Source organism: Heptranchias perlo, chromosome 27, assembly GCF_035084215.1.
Source record: "Heptranchias perlo isolate sHepPer1 chromosome 27, sHepPer1.hap1, whole genome shotgun sequence".
NCBI classification, from domain to species: Eukaryota; Metazoa; Chordata; class Chondrichthyes; order Hexanchiformes; family Hexanchidae; genus Heptranchias; species Heptranchias perlo.
This window is the reverse complement of record NC_090351.1, coordinates 3,605,329-3,623,049: the sequence shown is the minus strand read 5'-3', so window position 1 is coordinate 3,623,049 and position 17,721 is coordinate 3,605,329.

The window sequence follows — 17,721 nt, the reverse complement described above, 5'->3', positions numbered from 1 at the left end:
ATCAGTCACTGTTTCTCTCAGTCACTGTTTCTGTCAGTCAGTGGTTTCTATCAGTCACTGTTTCAATCAGTCACTGTTTCTGTCAGTCACTGTTTCTATCAGTCACTGTTTCTGTCAGTCACTGTTTCTCTCAGTCACTGTTTCTGTCAGTCAGTGGTTTCTATCAGTCACTGTTTCAATCAGTCACTGTTTCTATCAGTCACTGTTTCAATCAGTCACTGTTTCTGTCAGTCACTGTTTCAATCAGTCACTGTTTCTGTCAGTCACTGTTTCTATCAGTCACTGTTTCTATCAGTCACTGTTTCAATCAGTCACTGTTTCTGTCAGTCACTGTTTCTCTCAGTCACTGTTTCTGTCAGTCACTGTTTCTATCAGTCACTGTTTCTATCAGACAGTGGTTTCTTTCAGTCACTGTTTCTATCAGTCACTGTTTCTGTCAGTCACTGTTTCTCTCAGTCACTGTTTCTGTCAGTCAGTGGTTTCTATCAGTCACTGTTTCTATCAGTCACTGTTTCTGTCAGTCACTGTTTCTATCAGTCAATGGTTTCTATCAGTCACTGTTTCTATCAGTCACTGTTTCTATCAGTCACTGTTTCTATCAGTCACTGTTTCTGTCAGTCACTGTTTCCATCAGTCACTGTTTCTATCAGTCAGTGGTTTCTATCAGTCACTGTTTCTATCAGTCACTGTTTCTGTCAGTCACTGTTTCTATCAGTCAGTGTTTCTATCAGTCACTGTTTCTATCAGTCACTTTTTCTGTCAGTCACTGTTTCTATCAGTCACTGTTTCTGTCAGTCACTGTTTCCATCAGTCACTGTTTCTATCAGTCACTGTTTCTATCAGTCACTTATTCTGTCAGTCACTGTTTCTGTCAATCACTGTTTCCATCTGTCACTGTTTCTGTGAGTCACTGTTTCTATCAGTCACTGTTTCTGTCAGTCAGTGGTTTCCATCAGTCACTGTTTCTGTCAGTCACTGTTTGAATCAGTCACTGTTTCAAGCAGTCACTGTTTCTATCAGTCAGTGTTTCTATCAGTCACTGTTTCTGTCACTCACTGTTTCCATCAGTCACTGTTTCGATCAGTCACTGTTTCTGTCAGTCACTGATTCTATCAGTCACTGTTTCCATCAGTCACCGTTTCTGTCAGTCACTGTTTCTATCAGTCACTGTTTCTGTCAGTCACTGTTTCTGTCAGTCACTGTTTCTGTCAGTCACTGTTTCGATCAGTCACCGTTTCTGTCAGTCACTGTTTCTGTCAGTCACTGTTTCTGTCAGTCACTGTTTCAATCAGTCACTGTTTGTATCAGTCACTGTTTCTGTCAGTCAGTGGTTTCTATCAGTCACTGTTTCTATCAGTCAGTGGTTTCAATCAGTCAATATTTCTGTCAGTCACTGTTTCTATCAGTCACTGTTTCTATCAGTCAGTGTTTCTGTCAGTCACTCTTTCCATCAGTCAATGTTTCTGTCAGTCACTGTTTCTGTCAGTCACTGTTTCGATCAGTCACTGTTTCCATCAGTCACTGTTTCTATCAGTCACTGTTTCTATCAGTCATTGTTTCTGTCAGCCACTGTTTCTGTCAGTCATTCTTTGTATCAGTCACTGTTTCTATCAGTCACTGTTTCTGTCAGTCAGTGGTTTCTATCAGTCACTGTTTCTATCCGTCACTGTTTCTGTCAGTCACTGTTTCCATCAGTCACTGTTTCTGTCAGTCACTGTTTCTATCAGTCACTGTTTCTGTCAGTCACTGTTTCAATCAGTCACTGTTTCTGTCAGTCAGTGGTTTCTATCAGTCACTTTTTCTGTCAGTCACTGTTTCTGTCAGTCACTGTTTCTATCGGTCACTGTTTCTGTCAGTCACTGTTTCTATCAGTCACTGTTTCTGTCAGTCACTGTTTCTGTCAGTCAGTGGTTTCTATCAGTCACTGTTTCTATCAGTCACTGTTTCTGTCAGTCACTGTTTCTATCAGTCACTGTTTCTATCAGTCACTGTTTCAATCAGTCACTGTTTCTGTCAGTCACTGTTTCTCTCAGTCACTGTTTCTGTCAGTCACTGTTTCTATCAGTCACTGTTTCTATCAGACAGTGGTTTCTGTCAGTCACTGTTTCTATCAGTCACTGTTTCTGTCAGTCACTGTTTCTCTCAGTCACTGTTTCTGTCAGTCAGTGGTTTCTATCAGTCACTGTTTCAATCAGTCACTGTTTCTGTCAGTCACTGTTTCTATCAGTCACTGTTTCTGTCAGTCACTGTTTCTATCAGTCACTGTTTCTGTCAGTCACTGTTTCTATCAGTCACTGTTTCTCTCAGTCACTGTTTCTGTCAGTCAGTGGTTTCTATCAGTCACTGTTTCAATCAGTCACTGTTTCTGTCAGTCACTGTTTCAATCAGTCACTGTTTCTGTCAGTCACTGTTTCTCTCAGTCACTGTTTCTGTCAGTCAGTGGTTTCTATCAGTCACTGTTTCAATCAGTCACTGTTTCTATCAGTCACTGTTTCAATCAGTCACTGTTTCTGTCAGTCACTGTTTCAATCAGTCACTGTTTCTGTCAGTCACTGTTTCTATCAGTCACTGTTTCTATCAGTCACTGTTTCAATCAGTCACTGTTTCTGTCAGTCACTGTTTCTCTCAGTCACTGTTTCTGTCAGTCACTGTTTCTATCAGTCACTGTTTCTATCAGACAGTGGTTTCTTTCAGTCACTGTTTCTATCAGTCACTGTTTCTGTCAGTCACTGTTTCTCTCAGTCACTGTTTCTGTCAGTCAGTGGTTTCTATCAGTCACTGTTTCTATCAGTCACTGTTTCTGTCAGTCACTGTTTCTGTCAGTCACTGTTTCTATCAGTCAGTGTTTCTATCAGTCACTGTTTCTATCAGTCACTTTTTCTGTCAGTCACTGTTTCTATCAGTCACTGTTTCTGTCAGTCACTGTTTCCATCAGTCACTGTTTCTATCAGTCACTGTTTCTATCAGTCACTTATTCTGTCAGTCACTGTTTCTGTCAATCACTGTTTCCATCAGTCACTGTTTCTGTGAGTCACTGTTTCTATCAGTCACTGTTTCTGTCAGTCACTGTTTCTATCAGTCACTGTTTCTGTCAGTCAGTGGTTTCCATCAGTCACTGTTTCTGTCAGTCACTGTTTGAATCAGTCACTGTTTCAAGCAGTCACTGTTTCTATCAGTCAGTGTTTCTATCAGTCACTGTTTCTGTCACTCACTGTTTCCATCAGTCACTGTTTCGATCAGTCACTGTTTCTGTCAGTCACTGATTCTATCAGTCACTGTTTCCATCAGTCACCGTTTCTGTCAGTCACTGTTTCTATCAGTCACTGTTTCTGTCAGTCACTGTTTCTGTCAGTCACTGTTTCTGTCAGTCACTGTTTCGATCAGTCACCGTTTCTGTCAGTCACTGTTTCTGTCAGTCACTGTTTCTGTCAGTCACTGTTTCAATCAGTCACTGTTTGTATCAGTCACTGTTTCTGTCAGTCAGTGGTTTCTATCAGTCACTGTTTCTATCAGTCAGTGGTTTCAATCAGTCAATATTTCTGTCAGTCACTGTTTCTATCAGTCACTGTTTCTATCAGTCAGTGTTTCTGTCAGTCACTCTTTCCATCAGTCAATGTTTCTGTCAGTCACTGTTTCTGTCAGTCACTGTTTCGATCAGTCACTGTTTCCATCAGTCACTGTTTCTATCAGTCACTGTTTCTATCAGTCATTGTTTCTGTCAGCCACTGTTTCTGTCAGTCATTCTTTGTATCAGTCACTGTTTCTATCAGTCACTGTTTCTGTCAGTCAGTGGTTTCTATCAGTCACTGTTTCTATCCGTCACTGTTTCTGTCAGTCACTGTTTCCATCAGTCACTCTTTCTGTCAGTCACTGTTTCTATCAGTCACTGTTTCTGTCAGTCACTGTTTCAATCAGTCACTGTTTCTGTCAGTCAGTGGTTTCTATCAGTCACTGTTTCTGTCAGTCACTGTTTCTGTCAGTCACTGTTTCTATCGGTCACTGTTTCTGTCAGTCACTGTTTCTATCAGTCACTGTTTCTGTCAGTCACTGTTTCTGTCAGTCAGTGGTTTCTATCAGTCACTGTTTCTATCAGTCACTGTTTCTGTCAGTCACTGTTTCTATCAGTCACTGTTTCTATCAGTCACTGTTTCTGTCTGTCACTGTTTCTATCAGTCACTGTTTCTATCAGTCACTGTTTCTGTCAGTCAGTGGTTTCTATCAGTCACTGTTTCTATCAGACACTGTTTCTGTCAGTCACTGTTTCTGTCAGTCAGTGGTTTCTATCAGTCACTGTTTCTGTCAGTCACTGTTTCTATCAGTCACTGTTTCTGTCAGACAGTGGTTTCTGTCAGTCACTGTTTCAATCAGTCACTGTTTCTATCAGTCAATGTTTCTGTCAGTCACTGTTTCAATCAGTCACTGTTTCTATCAGTCACTGTTTCTGTCAGTCACTGTTTCTATCAGTCACTGTTTCTATCAGTCACTGTTTCTGTCAGTCACTGTTTCAATCAGTCACTGTTTCTATCAGTCACTGTTTCTGTCCGACAGTGGTTTCAATCATTCACTGTTTCAATCTGTCACTGTTTCTATCAGTCACTGTTTCTATCAGTCACTGTTTCTGTCAGTCACTGTTTCAATCAGTCACTGTTTCTATCAGTCAATGTTTCTGTCAGTCACTGTTTCTATCAGTCACTGTTTCTATCAGTCACTGTTTCTGTCAGTCACTGTTTCAATCAGTCACTGTTTCTATCAGTCACTGTTTCTATCAGTCACTGTTTCTATCAGTCACTGTTTCTGTACGTCACTGTTTCAATCAGTCAATGTTTCAATCAGTCACTGTTTCTATCAGTCACTGTTTCTATCAGTCCCTGTTTCTATCAGTCACTGTTTCTATCAGTCACTGTTTCTGTCAGTCACTGTTTCAATCAGTCAATGTTTCAATCAGTCACTGTTTCTATCAGTCACTGTTTCAATCAGTCACTGTTTCTGTCAGTCACTGTTTCTGTCAGTCACTGTTTCTATCAGTCACTGTTTCTGTCAGTCACTGTTTCTGTCAGTCACTGTTTCTGTCAGTCACTGTTTCAATCAGTCACTGTTTCTGTCAGTCACTGTTTCTATCAGTCACTGTTTCTGTCAGTCACTGTTTCTATCAGTCACTGTTTCTGTCAGTCACTGTTTCTATCAGTCACTGTTTCTCTCAGTCACTGTTTCTGTCAGTCAGTGGTTTCGATCAGTCACTGTTTCAATCAGTCACTGTTTCTGTCAGTCACTGTTTCTATCAGTCACTGTTTCTGTCAGTCACTGTTTCTCTCAGTCACTGTTTCTGTCAGTCAGTGGTTTCTATCAGTCACTGTTTCAATCAGTCACTGTTTCTATCAGTCACTGTTTCAATCAGTCACTGTTTCTGTCAGTCACTGTTTCTATCAGTCACTGTTTCTGTCAGTCACTGTTTCTATCAGTCACTGTTTCTATCAGTCACTGTTTCTATCAGTCACTGTTTCTGTCAGTCACTGTTTCTATCAGTCACTGTTTCTATCAGTCAGTGGTTTCTATCAGTCACTGTTTCTATCAGTCACTGTTTCTGTCAGTCACTGTTTCAGTCAGTCAGTGGTTTCTATCAGTCACTGTTTCTGTCAGTCACTGTTTCTATCAGTCACTGTTTCTATCAGTCATTGTTTCTGTCAGTCACTGTTTCTATCAGTCACTGTTTCTATCAGTCATTGTTTCTATCATTCACTGCTTCTATCAGTCACTGTTTCGATCAGTCACTGTTTCTGTCAGTCAGTGGTTTCTATCAGTCACTGTTTCTGTCAGTAAGTGGTTTCTATCAGTCATTGTTTCTGTCAGTCAATGTTACCGTCAGTCACTGTTTCTGTCAGTCACTGTTTCTATCAGTCACTGTTTCTGTCAGTCACTGTTTCTATCGGTCACTGTTTCTGTCAGTCACTGTTTCCGTCAGTCAATGTTACCGTCAGTCACTGTTTCTGTCAGTCACTGTTTCTATCAGACAGTGGTTTCTGTCAGTCACTGTTTCTATCAGTCACTGTTTCTGTCAGTCACTGTTTCTATCAGTCACTGTTTCTGTCAGTCACTGTTTCTGTCAGTCACTGTTTCTATCAGTCACTGTTTCTGTCAGTCACTGTTTCTATCAGTCACTGTTTCTATCAGTCACTGTTTCTATCAGTCAATGTTACCGTCACTCACTGTTTCTGTCAGTCACTGTTTCTATCAGTCACTGTTTCTGTCAGTCACTGTTTCAATCAGTCACTGTTTCTGTCAGTCAGTGGTTTCTATCAGTCACTGTTTCTGTCAGTCACTGTTTCTGTCAGTCACTGTTTCTATCGGTCACTGTTTCTGTCAGTCACTGTTTCTATCAGTCACTGTTTCTGTCAGTCACTGTTTCTGTCAGTCAGTGGTTTCTATCAGTCACTGTTTCTATCAGTCACTGTTTCTGTCAGTCACTGTTTCTATCAGTCACTGTTTCTATCAGTCACTGTTTCTGTCAGTCACTGTTTCTATCAGTCACTGTTTCTATCAGTCACTGTTTCTGTCAGTCAGTGGTTTCTATCAGTCACTGTTTCTATCAGACACTGTTTCTGTCAGTCACTGTTTCTGTCAGTCAGTGGTTTCTATCAGTCACTGTTTCTGTCAGTCACTGTTTCTATCAGTCACTGTTTCTATCAGACAGTGGTTTCTGTCAGTCACTGTTTCTATCAGTCACTGTTTCTATCAGTCACTGTTTCTGTCAGTCACTGTTTCTATCAGTCACTGTTTCTATCAGTCAATGTTTCTGTCAGTCACTGTTTCAATCAGTCACTGTTTCTATCAGTCACTGTTTCTGTCAGTCACTGTTTCTATCAGTCACTGTTTCTATCAGTCACTGTTTCTGTCAGTCACTGTTTCAATCAGTCACTGTTTCTATCAGTCACTGTTTCTGTCCGACAGTGGTTTCAATCAGTCACTGTTTCAATCTGTCACTGTTTCTATCAGTCACTGTTTCTATCAGTCACTGTTTCTGTCAGTCACTGTTTCAATCAGTCACTGTTTCTATCAGTCAATGTTTCTGTCAGTCACTGTTTCTATCAGTCACTGTTTCTATCAGTCACTGTTTCTGTCAGTCACTGTTTCAATCAGTCACTGTTTCTATCAGTCACTGTTTCTATCAGTCACTGTTTCTGTCAGTCACTGTTTCTGTCAGTCACTGTTTCAATCAGTCACTGTTTCTATCAGTCACTGTTTCTATCAGTCACTGTTTCTGTCAGTCACTGTTTCAATCAGTCAATGTTTCAATCAGTCACTGTTTCTATCAGTCACTGTTTCTATCAGTCACTGTTTCTATCAGTCACTGTTTCTATCAGTCACTGTTTCTGTCAGTCACTGTTTCAATCAGTCAATGTTTCAATCAGTCACTGTTTCTATCAGTCACTGTTTCAATCAGTCACTGTTTCTGTCAGTCACTGTTTCTGTCAGTCACTGTTTCTATCAGTCACTGTTTCTGTCAGTCACTGTTTCTGTCAGTCACTGTTTCTGTCAGTCACTGTTTCAATCAGTCACTGTTTCTGTCAGTCACTGTTTCTATCAGTCACTGTTTCTGTCAATCACTGTTTCTATCAGTCACTGTTTCTATCAGTCACTGTTTCCATCAGTCACCGTTTCTATCAGTCACTGTTTCTATCAGTCACTGTTTCTGTCAGTCACTGTTTCTGTCAGTCACTGTTTCTGTCAGTCACTGTTTCGATCAGTCACCGTTTCTGTCAGTCACTGTTTCTGTCAGTCACTGTTTCTGTCAGTCACTGTTTCAATCAGTCACTGTTTGTATCAGTCACTGTTTCTGTCAGTCAGTGGTTTCTATCAGTCACTGTTTCTATCAGTCAGTGGTTTCAATCAGTCAATATTTCTGTCAGTCACTGTTTCTATCAGTCACTGTTTCTATCAGTCACTGTTTCTGTCAGTCACTCTTTCCATCAGTCAATGTTTCTGTCAGTCACTGTTTCTGTCAGTCACTGTTTCGATCAGTCACTGTTTCCATCAGTCACTGTTTCTATCAGTCACTGTTTCTATCAGTCATTGTTTCTGTCAGCCACTGTTTCTGTCAGTCATTCTTTGTATCAGTCACTGCTTCTATCAGTCACTGTTTCTGTCAGTCAGTGGTTTCTATCAGTCACTGTTTCTATCCGTCACTGTTTCTGTCAGTCACTGTTTCCATCAGTCACTCTTTCTGTCAGTCACTGTTTCTATCAGTCACTGTTTCTGTCAGTCACTGTTTCAATCAGTCACTGTTTCTGTCAGTCAGTGGTTTCTATCAGTCACTGTTTCTGTCAGTCACTGTTTCTGTCAGTCACTGTTTCTATCGGTCACTGTTTCTGTCAGTCACTGTTTCTATCAGTCACTGTTTCTGTCAGTCACTGTTTCTGTCAGTCAGTGGTTTCTATCAGTCACTGTTTCTATCAGTCACTGTTTCTGTCAGTCACTGTTTCTATCAGTCACTGTTTCTATCAGTCATTGTTTCTGTCAGCCACTGTTTCTGTCAGTCATTCTTTGTATCAGTCACTGTTTCTATCAGTCACTGTTTCTGTCAGTCAGTGGTTTCTATCAGTCACTGTTTCTATCCGTCACTGTTTCTGTCAGTCACTGTTTCCATCAGTCACTCTTTCTGTCAGTCACTGTTTCTATCAGTCACTGTTTCTGTCAGTCACTGTTTCAATCAGTCACTGTTTCTGTCAGTCAGTGGTTTCTATCAGTCACTGTTTCTGTCAGTCACTGTTTCTGTCAGTCACTGTTTCTATCGGTCACTGTTTCTGTCAGTCACTGTTTCTATCAGTCACTGTTTCTGTCAGTCACTGTTTCTGTCAGTCAGTGGTTTCTATCAGTCACTGTTTCTATCAGTCACTGTTTCTGTCAGTCACTGTTTCTATCAGTCACTGTTTCTATCAGTCACTGTTTCTGTCTGTCACTGTTTCTATCAGTCACTGTTTCTATCAGTCACTGTTTCTGTCAGTCAGTGGTTTCTATCAGTCACTGTTTCTATCAGACACTGTTTCTGTCAGTCACTGTTTCTGTCAGTCAGTGGTTTCTATCAGTCACTGTTTCTGTCAGTCACTGTTTCTATCAGTCACTGTTTCTGTCAGACAGTGGTTTCTGTCAGTCACTGTTTCAATCAGTCACTGTTTCTATCAGTCAATGTTTCTGTCAGTCACTGTTTCAATCAGTCACTGTTTCTATCAGTCACTGTTTCTGTCAGTCACTGTTTCTATCAGTCACTGTTTCTATCAGTCACTGTTTCTGTCAGTCACTGTTTCAATCAGTCACTGTTTCTATCAGTCACTGTTTCTGTCCGACAGTGGTTTCAATCATTCACTGTTTCAATCTGTCACTGTTTCTATCAGTCACTGTTTCTATCAGTCACTGTTTCTGTCAGTCACTGTTTCAATCAGTCACTGTTTCTATCAGTCAATGTTTCTGTCAGTCACTGTTTCTATCAGTCACTGTTTCTATCAGTCACTGTTTCTGTCAGTCACTGTTTCAATCAGTCACTGTTTCTATCAGTCACTGTTTCTATCAGTCACTGTTTCTATCAGTCACTGTTTCTGTACGTCACTGTTTCAATCAGTCAATGTTTCAATCAGTCACTGTTTCTATCAGTCACTGTTTCTATCAGTCACTGTTTCTATCAGTCACTGTTTCTATCAGTCACTGTTTCTGTCAGTCACTGTTTCAATCAGTCAATGTTTCAATCAGTCACTGTTTCTATCAGTCACTGTTTCAATCAGTCACTGTTTCTGTCAGTCACTGTTTCTGTCAGTCACTGTTTCTATCAGTCACTGTTTCTGTCAGTCACTGTTTCTCTCAGTCACTGTTTCTGTCAGTCAGTGGTTTCTATCAGTCACTGTTTCAATCAGTCACTGTTTCTATCAGTCACTGTTTCAATCAGTCACTGTTTCTGTCAGTCACTGTTTCTATCAGTCACTGTTTCTGTCAGTCACTGTTTCTATCAGTCACTGTTTCTATCAGTCACTGTTTCTATCAGTCACTGTTTCTGTCAGTCACTGTTTCTATCAGTCACTGTTTCTATCAGTCAGTGGTTTCTATCAGTCACTGTTTCTATCAGTCACTGTTTCTGTCAGTCACTGTTTCAGTCAGTCAGTGGTTTCTATCAGTCACTGTTTCTGTCAGTCACTGTTTCTATCAGTCACTGTTTCTATCAGTCATTGTTTCTGTCAGTCACTGTTTCTATCAGTCACTGTTTCTATCAGTCATTGTTTCTATCAGTCACTGCTTCTATCAGTCACTGTTTCGATCAGTCACTGTTTCTGTCAGTCAGTGGTTTCTATCAGTCACTGTTTCTGTCAGTAAGTGGTTTCTATCAGTCATTGTTTCTGTCAGTCAATGTTACCGTCAGTCACTGTTTCTGTCAGTCACTGTTTCTATCAGTCACTGTTTCTGTCAGTCACTGTTTCTATCGGTCACTGTTTCTGTCAGTCACTGTTTCCGTCAGTCAATGTTACCGTCAGTCACTGTTTCTGTCAGTCACTGTTTCTATCAGACAGTGGTTTCTGTCAGTCACTGTTTCTATCAGTCACTGTTTCTATCAGTCACTGTTTCTGTCAGTCACTGTTTCTATCAGTCACTGTTTCTGTCAGTCACTGTTTCTGTCAGTCAATGTTTCTATCAGTCACTGTTTCTGTCAGTCACTGTTTCTATCAGTCACTGTTTCTATCAGTCACTGTTTCTATCAGTCAATGTTACCGTCACTCACTGTTTCTGTCAGTCACTGTTTCTATCAGTCACTGTTTCTGTCAGTCACTGTTTCAATCAGTCACTGTTTCTGTCAGTCAGTGGTTTCGATCAGTCACTGTTTCTGTCAGTCACTGTTTCTGTCAGTCACTGTTTCTATCGGTCACTGTTTCTGTCAGTCACTGTTTCTATCAGTCACTGTTTCTGTCAGTCACTGTTTCTGTCAGTCAGTGGTTTCTATCAGTCACTGTTTCTATCAGTCACTGTTTCTGTCAGTCACTGTTTCTATCAGTCACTGTTTCTATCAGTCACTGTTTCTGTCAGTCACTGTTTCTATCAGTCACTGTTTCTATCAGTCACTGTTTCTGTCAGTCAGTGGTTTCTATCAGTCACTGTTTCTATCAGACACTGTTTCTGTCAGTCACTGTTTCTGTCAGTCAGTGGTTTCTATCAGTCACTGTTTCTGTCAGTCACTGTTTCTATCAGTCACTGTTTCTATCAGACAGTGGTTTCTGTCAGTCACTGTTTCTATCAGTCACTGTTTCTATCAGTCACTGTTTCTGTCAGTCACTGTTTCTATCAGTCACTGTTTCTTTCAGTCAATGTTTCTGTCAGTCACTGTTTCAATCAGTCACTGTTTCTATCAGTCACTGTTTCTGTCAGTCACTGTTTCTATCAGTCACTGTTTCTATCAGTCACTGTTTCTGTCAGTCACTGTTTCAATCAGTCACTGTTTCTATCAGTCACTGTTTCTGTCCGACAGTGGTTTCAATCAGTCACTGTTTCAATCTGTCACTGTTTCTATCAGTCACTGTTTCTATCAGTCACTGTTTCTGTCAGTCACTGTTTCAATCAGTCACTGTTTCTATCAGTCAATGTTTCTGTCAGTCACTGTTTCTATCAGTCACTGTTTCTATCAGTCACTGTTTCTGTCAGTCACTGTTTCAATCAGTCACTGTTTCTATCAGTCACTGTTTCTATCAGTCACTGTTTCTGTCAGTCACTGTTTCTGTCAGTCACTGTTTCAATCAGTCACTGTTTCTATCAGTCACTGTTTCTATCAGTCACTGTTTCAATCAGTCAATGTTTCAATCAGTCACTGTTTCTATCAGTCACTGTTTCTATCAGTCACTGTTTCTATCAGTCACTGTTTCTATCAGTCACTGTTTCTGTCAGTCACTGTTTCTATCAGTCACTGTTTCTGTCAGTCACTGTTTCTGTCAGTCACTGTTTCTGTCAGTCACTGTTTCAATCAGTCACTGTTTCTGTCAGTCACTGTTTCTATCAGTCACTGTTTCTGTCAATCACTGTTTCTATCAGTCACTGTTTCTGTCAGTCACTGTTTCTATCAGTCACTGTTTCTCTCAGTCACTGTTTCTGTCAGTCAGTGGTTTCTATCAGTCACTGTTTCAATCAGTCACTGTTTCTGTCAGTCACTGTTTCTATCAGTCACTGTTTCTGTCAGTCACTGTTTCTCTCAGTCACTGTTTCTGTCAGTCAGTGGTTTCTATCAGTCACTGTTTCAATCAGTCACTGTTTCTATCAGTCACTGTTTCAATCAGTCACTGTTTCTGTCAGTCACTGTTTCAATCAGTCACTGTTTCTGTCAGTCACTGTTTCTATCAGTCACTGTTTCTATCAGTCACTGTTTCAATCAGTCACTGTTTCTGTCAGTCACTGTTTCTCTCAGTCACTGTTTCTGTCAGTCACTGTTTCTATCAGTCTCTGTTTCTATCAGACAGTGGTTTCTGTCAGTCACTGTTTCTATCAGTCACTGTTTCTGTCAGTCACTGTTTCTCTCAGTCACTGTTTCTGTCAGTCAGTGGTTTCTATCAGTCACTGTTTCAATCAGTCACTGTTTCTGTCAGTCACTGTTTCTATCAGTCACTGTTTCTGTCAGTCACTGTTTCTATCAGTCACTGTTTCTGTCAGTCACTGTTTCTATCAGTCACTGTTTCTCTCAGTCACTGTTTCTGTCAGTCAGTGGTTTCTATCAGTCACTGTTTCAATCAGTCACTGTTTCTGTCAGTCACTGTTTCTATCAGTCACTGTTTCTGTCAGTCACTGTTTCTCTCAGTCACTGTTTCTGTCAGTCAGTGGTTTCTATCAGTCACTGTTTCAATCAGTCACTGTTTCTATCAGTCACTGTTTCAATCAGTCACTGTTTCTGTCAGTCACTGTTTCAATCAGTCACTGTTTCTGTCAGTCACTGTTTCTATCAGTCACTGTTTCTATCAGTCACTGTTTCAATCAGTCACTGTTTCTGTCAGTCACTGTTTCTCTCAGTCACTGTTTCTGTCAGTCACTGTTTCTATCAGTCACTGTTTCTATCAGACAGTGGTTTCTTTCAGTCACTGTTTCTATCAGTCACTGTTTCTGTCAGTCACTGTTTCTCTCAGTCACTGTTTCTGTCAGTCAGTGGTTTCTATCAGTCACTGTTTCTATCAGTCACTGTTTCTGTCAGTCACTGTTTCTATCAGTCAATGGTTTCTATCAGTCACTGTTTCTATCAGTCACTGTTTCTATCAGTCACTGTTTCTATCAGTCACTGTTTCTGTCAGTCACTGTTTCTATCAGTCACTGTTTCTATCAGTCAGTGGTTTCTATCAGTCACTGTTTCTATCAGTCACTGTTTCTGTCAGTCACTGTTTCTATCAGTCAGTGTTTCTATCAGTCACTGTTTCTATCAGTCACTTTTTCTGTCAGTCACTGTTTCTATCAGTCACTGTTTCTGTCAGTCACTGTTTCCATCAATCACTGTTTCTATCAGTCACTGTTTCTATCAGTCACTTATTCTGTCAGTCACTGTTTCTGTCAATCACTGTTTCCATCAGTCACTGTTTCTGTGAGTCACTGTTTCTATCAGTCACTGTTTCTGTCAGTCACTGTTTCTATCAGTCACTGTTTCTGTCAGTCAGTGGTTTCCATCAGTCACCGTTTCTGTCAGTCACTGTTTCTGTCAGTCACTGTTTCTGTCAGTCACTGTTTCAATCAGTCACTGTTTGTATCAGTCACTGTTTCTGTCAGTCAGTGGTTTCTATCAGTCACTGTTTCTATCAGTCAGTGGTTTCAATCAGTCAATATTTCTGTCAGTCACTGTTTCTATCAGTCACTGTTTCTATCAGTCAGTGTTTCTGTCAGTCACTCTTTCCATCAGTCAATGTTTCTGTCAGTCACTGTTTCTGTCAGTCACTGTTTCGATCAGTCACTGTTTCCATCAGTCACTGTTTCTATCAGTCACTGTTTCTATCAGTCATTGTTTCTGTCAGCCACTGTTTCTGTCAGTCATTCTTTGTATCAGTCACTGTTTCTATCAGTCACTGTTTCTGTCAGTCAGTGGTTTCTATCAGTCACTGTTTCTATCCGTCACTGTTTCTGTCAGTCACTGTTTCCATCAGTCACTGTTTCTGTCAGTCACTGTTTCTATCAGTCACTGTTTCTGTCAGTCACTGTTTCAATCAGTCACTGTTTCTGTCAGTCAGTGGTTTCTATCAGTCACTGTTTCTATCAGTCACTGTTTCTATCAGTCACTGTTTCTATCAGTCACTGTTTCTGTCAGTCACTGTTTCTATCAGTCACTGTTTCTATCAGTCAGTGGTTTCTATCAGTCACTGTTTCTATCAGTCACTGTTTCTGTCAGTCACTGTTTCTATCAGTCAGTGTTTCTATCAGTCACTGTTTCTATCAGTCACTTTTTCTGTCAGTCACTGTTTCTATCAGTCACTGTTTCTGTCAGTCACTGTTTCCATCAGTCACTGTTTCTATCAGTCACTGTTTCTATCAGTCACTTATTCTGTCAGTCACTGTTTCTGTCAATCACTGTTTCCATCAGTCACTGTTTCTGTGAGTCACTGTTTCTATCAGTCACTGTTTCTGTCAGTCACTGTTTCTATCAGTCACTGTTTCTGTCAGTCAGTGGTTTCCATCAGTCACTGTTTCTGTCAGTCACTGTTTGAATCAGTCACTGTTTCAAGCAGTCACTGTTTCTATCAGTCAGTGTTTCTATCAGTCACTGTTTCTGTCACTCACTGTTTCCATCAGTCACTGTTTCGATCAGTCACTGTTTCTGTCAGTCACTGATTCTATCAGTCACTGTTTCCATCAGTCACCGTTTCTGTCAGTCACTGTTTCTATCAGTCACTGTTTCTGTCAGTCACTGTTTCTGTCAGTCACTGTTTCTGTCAGTCACTGTTTCGATCAGTCACCGTTTCTGTCAGTCACTGTTTCTGTCAGTCACTGTTTCTGTCAGTCACTGTTTCAATCAGTCACTGTTTGTATCAGTCACTGTTTCTGTCAGTCAGTGGTTTCTATCAGTCACTGTTTCTATCAGTCAGTGGTTTCAATCAGTCAATATTTCTGTCAGTCACTGTTTCTATCAGTCACTGTTTCTATCAGTCAGTGTTTCTGTCAGTCACTCTTTCCATCAGTCAATGTTTCTGTCAGTCACTGTTTCTGTCAGTCACTGTTTCGATCAGTCACTGTTTCCATCAGTCACTGTTTCTATCAGTCACTGTTTCTATCAGTCATTGTTTCTGTCAGCCACTGTTTCTGTCAGTCATTCTTTGTATCAGTCACTGTTTCTATCAGTCACTGTTTCTGTCAGTCAGTGGTTTCTATCAGTCACTGTTTCTATCCGTCACTGTTTCTGTCAGTCACTGTTTCCATCAGTCACTCTTTCTGTCAGTCACTGTTTCTATCAGTCACTGTTTCTGTCAGTCACTGTTTCAATCAGTCACTGTTTCTGTCAGTCAGTGGTTTCTATCAGTCACTGTTTCTGTCAGTCACTGTTTCTGTCAGTCACTGTTTCTATCGGTCACTGTTTCTGTCAGTCACTGTTTCTATCAGTCACTGTTTCTGTCAGTCACTGTTTCTGTCAGTCAGTGGTTTCTATCAGTCACTGTTTCTATCAGTCACTGTTTCTGTCAGTCACTGTTTCTATCAGTCACTGTTTCTATCAGTCACTGTTTCTGTCTGTCACTGTTTCTATCAGTCACTGTTTCTATCAGTCACTGTTTCTGTCAGTCAGTGGTTTCTATCAGTCACTGTTTCTATCAGACACTGTTTCTGTCAGTCACTGTTTCTGTCAGTCAGTGGTTTCTATCAGTCACTGTTTCTGTCAGTCACTGTTTCTATCAGTCACTGTTTCTGTCAGACAGTGGTTTCTGTCAGTCACTGTTTCAATCAGTCACTGTTTCTATCAGTCAATGTTTCTGTCAGTCACTGTTTCAATCAGTCACTGTTTCTATCAGTCACTGTTTCTGTCAGTCACTGTTTCTATCAGTCACTGTTTCTATCAGTCACTGTTTCTGTCAGTCACTGTTTCAATCAGTCACTGTTTCTATCAGTCACTGTTTCTGTCCGACAGTGGTTTCAATCATTCACTGTTTCAATCTGTCACTGTTTCTATCAGTCACTGTTTCTATCAGTCACTGTTTCTGTCAGTCACTGTTTCAATCAGTCACTGTTTCTATCAGTCAATGTTTCTGTCAGTCACTGTTTCTATCAGTCACTGTTTCTATCAGTCACTGTTTCTGTCAGTCACTGTTTCAATCAGTCACTGTTTCTATCAGTCACTGTTTCTATCAGTCACTGTTTCTATCAGTCACTGTTTCTGTACGTCACTGTTTCAATCAGTCAATGTTTCAATCAGTCACTGTTTCTATCAGTCACTGTTTCCATCAGTCACTGTTTCTATCAGTCACTGTTTCTGTCAGTCACTGTTTCAATCAGTCAATGTTTCAATCAGTCACTGTTTCTATCAGTCACTGTTTCAATCAGTCACTGTTTCTGTCAGTCACTGTTTCTGTCAGTCACTGTTTCTATCAGTCACTGTTTCTGTCAGTCACTGTTTCTGTCAGTCACTGTTTCTGTCAGTCACTGTTTCAATCAGTCACTGTTTCTGTCAGTCACTGTTTCTATCAGTCACTGTTTCTGTCAGTCACTGTTTCTATCAGTCACTGTTTCTGTCAGTCACTGTTTCTATCAGTCACTGTTTCTCTCAGTCACTGTTTCTGTCAGTCAGTGGTTTCGATCAGTCACTGTTTCAATCAGTCACTGTTTCTGTCAGTCACTGTTTCTATCAGTCACTGTTTCTGTCAGTCACTGTTTCTCTCAGTCACTGTTTCTGTCAGTCAGTGGTTTCTATCAGTCACTGTTTCAATCAGTCACTGTTTCTATCAGTCACTGTTTCAATCAGTCACTGTTTCTGTCAGTCACTGTTTCTATCAGTCACTGTTTCTGTCAGTCACTGTTTCTATCAGTCACTGTTTCTATCAGTCACTGTTTCTATCAGTCACTGTTTCTGTCAGTCACTGTTTCTATCAGTCACTGTTTCTATCAGTCAGTGGTTTCTATCAGTCACTGTTTCTATCAGTCACTGTTTCTGTCAGTCACTGTTTCTATCAGTCAGTGTTTCTATCAGTCACTGTTTCTATCAGTCACTTTTTCTGTCAGTCACTGTTTCTATCAGTCACTGTTTCTATCAGTCACTGTTTCTGTCAGTCACTGTTTCTATCAGTCACTGTTTCTGTCAGTCACTGTTTCCATCAGTCACTGTTTCTATCAGTCACTGTTTCTATCAGTCACTTTTTCTGTCAGTCACTGTTTCTGTCAATCACTGTTTCCATCAGTCACTGTTTCTGTGAGTCACTGTTTCTATCAGTCACTGTTTCTGTCAGTCACTGTTTCTATCAGTCACTGTTTCTGTCAGTCAGTGGTTTCCATCAGTCACTTTTTCTGTCAGTCACTGTTTGAATCAGTCACTGTTTCAAGCAGTCACTGTTTCTATCAGTCAGTGTTTCTATCAGTCACTGTTTCTGTCACTCACTGTTTCCATCAGTCACTGTTTCGATCAGTCACTGTTTCTGTCAGTCACTGATTCTATCAGTCACTGTTTCCATCAGTCACCGTTTCTGTCAGTCACTGTTTCTATCAGTCACTGTTTCTGTCAGTCACTGTTTCTGTCAGTCACTGTTTCTGTCAGTCACT